Source organism: Myzus persicae, unplaced genomic scaffold, assembly GCF_001856785.1.
Source record: "Myzus persicae strain clone G006 unplaced genomic scaffold, MPER_G0061.0, whole genome shotgun sequence".
Lineage (NCBI taxonomy): Eukaryota > Metazoa > Arthropoda > Insecta > Hemiptera > Aphididae > Myzus > Myzus persicae.
This window is the reverse complement of record NW_019104165.1, coordinates 39105-44448: the sequence shown is the minus strand read 5'-3', so window position 1 is coordinate 44448 and position 5344 is coordinate 39105. Positions and strand designations below refer to the sequence as shown.

Below are 5344 nucleotides of genomic sequence, written 5' to 3'. Positions count from 1 at the left end.
AATTATACGTATATATTTAGGTACCTAGTATTATTATTGTCATTTGTCGCTAATGTGCACCACTTTTAAGAAATTAATAATAATTGTATCGTTGATCGTCGACAGACGACAATAGATTAGCTTATTATATAATAATATTAAATAATTCAAGTCGAAGGTCTAAGAATAACCTGATAGACGATAGTACTGGGAAGTGGGAATATTGGTATTATAATAGTTTAAAAATACCAATAACTAATAAGAATAAACCACCAGCTCCACTCAGTCCACTCACCATTCGCCAACAACCTTTATTAATTAACCACTACAAGTTATAAATATTTTATTTATTATTATTCATTGCCAAGGAAAAAGTATCATACCATCACAATTATTAAGTATTGACTAATGACTTCATTCATAACCTTCCGCGTACGCTGTATCGTACTATAACTATAGTCTATTCAGTTCATTTTTTTTTATAATTATTCGTTTAAATAGTTTTTAGTAATTTAAACTAAAATTATATATAGTCATAACTCATAATTGTATTCATATTTTCTACAAACCTAATATGAAAATAAAATTTAACAAAATCATGTTTTAAGAATATCATTTATAAAAAATCATCTCATTTTCATCTAGATAAAATTGATTTTATCTGTATTTATATCTAGATATATTTTAATTTATCATTATCTATCTCTATCTATCTCTATTTTGAGTTCATATATCTTATATTCTTATCTATATCTAGATACAAAAAAATTATCTAAGCACAACACTGCTGAAATGCGTGCTACTTGGTGTTCTTCAACTTCAAGGAAAATCTATAAAACATTGAATCATAATGTTACTTGGTAACAGTTTAATTGTTTTCTATTACTGCTGATATACGGTGTGTAATTGTGTATCTGTCAGTAATGAATAGTAATAAGATTTATACCAAACGGGGGAATGTGAGAAGATTTGGATGTTCGACAAGACAGTTAGGTATACCGAGTACAGTTTAACATGTATTTAAAATAAAATAAATATAATGTAAATTATTTTACTTTACCTACGATTTGGCAGCAATAATACACGGAGCAAGCGATTAAAGGAGACTAGTTCTGCAAACGTATGTCTAGCACTCTAGCAGGCAGATCGATTATTATAATACATTTTGTTTACTCATCATAATTGAAAATAGTTATACTTATACATGATGGAACTCTTTGATATTACAGAATGAATGAAAGATGACACACGAGTCTGTGATGTATGTATAATATATAATACTATACGTAATATTATAATTATAAAAAAATATGGAAACTGTAATGGTGTTCCACACTATTACAATAACATATAATAATATATGTTTTTGTAAATTGAGTTCCAGCGTACCATGTTTTAAGGAGTAATATTTAGGCAATTCATATGACATGCACTTTAATTATTGGATTAATTTTTGGTATTCAATTAATTGACATAACAATAATAATAATTAAATAATGCAGTGAACTAATTCATCACTAGATAACGATATGACTCAAATTAGTAACGTAACCATGGACACTATAGAGACTTGGTCATCTAGATTCATGATTATATCATAGAGAAACCACAAAAACATATTCAATGTTATTCAAACTTATAACTTTTTTTATTCTTATCGCTTATGTCGAAGTGCTCTAATTGTGCTAACATTTTAATAATATATTGTTATAGACATAATATGTGTACTGTGGTTTTTAAAATTATTTTGTTCTATTTTATTGATTCTTAATGCTCTTCTTAAAATTATAATTAGTGAATGCTTATAAGTAGAGGTCGGATTTTTATGATTTTACATATTTGTTTCTAGTTTATGCAGTTAAATGGGAGTGAGAAATCTTTACGAATCATGAAACACAGAATTCACAGGAAAAAATTTATTTTGCATAAAAAAGCATATTTTAGAGGTTAGAGAATATTTAACACGTTAGAGAATATTTGGGAATATTTTTGTGATACCCGGCATATAATGAACATATTTCACGCATATCAGCATTTGATAAATACAATGTTCACTAAATGATTTATTTCCGGATTTTAATAAAAATTAATCTCCAGGTATTCCTTATCGATTGCGAAAGCACAACGGTTATTTCGTTAGCTGTCACGACTATACATCGAACAATATATAGTAATTAATTGTTATTGTAAAATTAATTTAATTAAATATTTTTAAAACCAAATTAATAAAAAATTAATTTAAACTGTTTTTTTTTTTTTATATCAAAAGAATATTTTGCATATTTAAGGACATAAAACATCATATATCTGGTATTTTAAAGGAATATTAAGAGAATATATTGCTTATTTTATGTGACATACAAACATCATATTTTAAGGATTTTAAAAGAATATAAATCCGACCTCTACTTATAAGTGATACTTGCATCGCTAGCTACATACATTTATGTTAGAATAGGTCATCATTAAAATTGAATATAATTTATTTTAAAATAAAAAAAATTGTGCCTTCAAATTTAATACCAAAATTAGTTTTGTGCTACTCATTTGGTGTTTTGTCACTATAGTCGAGTGAATGAAAAGTGGCCGCTTGCAATATGATAGGAACGTTTTTTTTTTCGATAAGCCGTGGGTTCTCAAAGTGGATCACGTAAAGCGCGTAATTGCATTATGATTAATAATTAAAATGCGTGCGTTTTTTTCCATAATTTTGCGGTACAATGATACAAATTCACCTCTAGGCGCGTAAGCATCAGAGGCCACTTTTCATTCACCCGACTATAATACATCTTTTCAGAGGTTAGGTTTTTAAATGTTTGAGGTAAACATTTAAAAAAGTAATTAATAAGTATGTATAATGTAAAGTAATGACTAATGACCAAAAACAATTTTTATAATAAATGTTATTTAACTGAGAACTACATAACAAATGATTTATTTTTGGCTTTGCTTAATGTTTATGTTGTTTTATGTATGGAGATAACCTGCACAATTATAATACAATGAATTAAGAACCAATTTTCTGTTATTATACTATTTTAATAGCAACTTATTATTATAATTAACTTTTGTGAACCACAAATTGTAATATTTTAACATTGAATCAAACATCCGCAGCTTGAATAGTCTTAGTTTTAGGGACATCTCAGAATTTGGCACCAGAAATGAAAATCCTTTGTGGGGTCTCTATTCCAATCGTATCAAATATTTATTCATTAGATTGATGGAGTCTGGAAATAATTAACAAAACTGTTTTAGTAATTTATAGTTATGTTTATATTAGGTGTAGACAGGGTAATGAAAATGAAAGGATAAAAATAAATTATTACCAAATATAACTCAACATATTGTTAATGCTTAGAACACTTTTTTTCCATTTTATTCTTTATAACTATACATATTGAGAAGTTTCTTTTTGAAAAAGTATCACATTACAACACGCCTAGTACTCGGTAAAGAATCCTTTGCATATCTCTTCAGTTCCAAAGTCTGTAATATAATTCAATTATAATAAAAAAATAATTGTTCAATTATTTTAGTACCTATTATATTATTTATTTATTTATTTATTAGAATTAAACGGACTAGCCCAGTTACAATATACATGTGAACAAAAATGAAAAAATTTTACATATATGAACTAGATATGAACTAGGATTGTTTGAAACTGATAAATCTTATCTCTAAATTAGCACATCTTATCAATTATACAAATTCATAATATTACTAACAATATTTTAACCTCAAAAGCCTGGTTAGTTGTTGTTCAAACATAACTTCAAATTTCAATCATCAATAGTCTATAACAGGGATGGCAAACCTTTTGAACACTGCGTGCCCAAAATTAGTAATAACCTTTTTTTTTTAGAGCGTGCCATAAAAAAATATTAAAAATATTATAATTTGATTGTATAATTAATGTATTAGTTTAAAAAGGTTAGTTTATAGGTTATTATAGGTCCTATAATATTCGCGGAAGCTATGCGAAAGCAGTTCCCACGGCGTCGTCGATTTCTAAATTTTCGCGTGCCACCTCGGGCACCTGTGCCATGGATTTGCCATCCCTGGGGGTCTATTTTTGAATGTCATATTAGCATGCTAATCATATTAGTATACTAAAATATCATGTTTTAGTTCAACTATTAGTGCAAGAGCAAAAAACCGTATTTTTGAACGGTGGCACACTAAAACTTTTTTATTAGTGCACTAAAACTTTAGACAAACTTATTAGAGTGGGTATCTATCACACTAATCGTGTTTTAGCTTATATAAATAAACATAATATAATAGTATTAATCTTCTCCTCAAAGTAATTATTATAACAATAACATATTATTCAATGTATTAACTAGTTTATTATTCATTAAGATTGCCCCCATAACAAGTTTAACAAAATAGTATCTTACAAATTTCCGATGGATTCCTAGATAAAATATATACTTATATCAAAATAATAGTTTATAAAAATCCCCTATTCATGCATTGGAAATGGGAAACACCACAGATAAATAATGTACGCACAGACAAAATAAAATAAGAAATACCGAAATTATTCCATTCCAGACATTGAAATGCAAAAAAAAATCCAAGAGACTCTAAAATGATAGATTTAACAATTGTAATTGATGAAAATGAACAATAAAAAAGAATTATCTCAACAGCTAATGATTTTAAATAGTGTTCATTTTTAGAATGGAAGTGTTGATTGCTATGAATCATTATTATTTGTTGTTAAGCTTATATAACAATACTTGAATTATAATAAAAAACATAAACAGGCTCTTTGATTTTTCATTATTTGGTTTTGATATTATGACAAGTTGGAGTGGAAAACCATAGTCGTTACTAGTGGTGCACAGTTAGATAATTGGAGTATTGTCCAAATTGTGTACTTAAGTAGTAAGAATTACTAATTAACTTCAGTAATAAATATTAGACTATTCAAATTTATATTCTGTATTAACTTGGCCACCTTAACATACATTATTATTAGTGTTTTTTATCTTCATTGATATTACGTTTCACAAAACTGTCTTCAGCTAGATTCATAATCTCTTTTACTTCGTCTGCAATTGTGTCTTGTCCCTCCAAATCATTATCGACTTCAAATACATTACTGTACTGACTCTAGAGTACTCCTTTAGAGAAATTATATGCCTAAAAAATATATTTTATTCCGGCTTACATACTAAAAAAAGTAAGCAAAATGTATTGACTATAAATAAAAAACAAATGATTATTATTGACCTGTGAAAATGGAGTTTTGATACTTTTTCTGGGTGTTATGTTTTTATAGAAATAAAATATCGTTACAATACCATGGTGATGAGACGTAAATCTGAAAAAATAAAAATGTATAATAATA

At 26.9% G+C, this 5344-nt stretch overlaps 1 long non-coding RNA gene across 1 annotated transcript; it reads right to left on the bottom strand.

Annotated features, from left to right (window-relative positions):
• Nucleotides 1-3102: 3102 nt before the first annotated feature.
• Nucleotides 3103-5129, bottom strand: LOC111039500. Its single transcript, XR_002605103.1, has 3 exons — nt 4962-5129; nt 3309-3468; nt 3103-3209 (listed from the first exon to the last, which is right to left on the bottom strand). It is a non-coding gene; the product is annotated as an uncharacterized LOC111039500 (long non-coding RNA).
• Nucleotides 5130-5344: the final 215 nt, after the last annotated feature.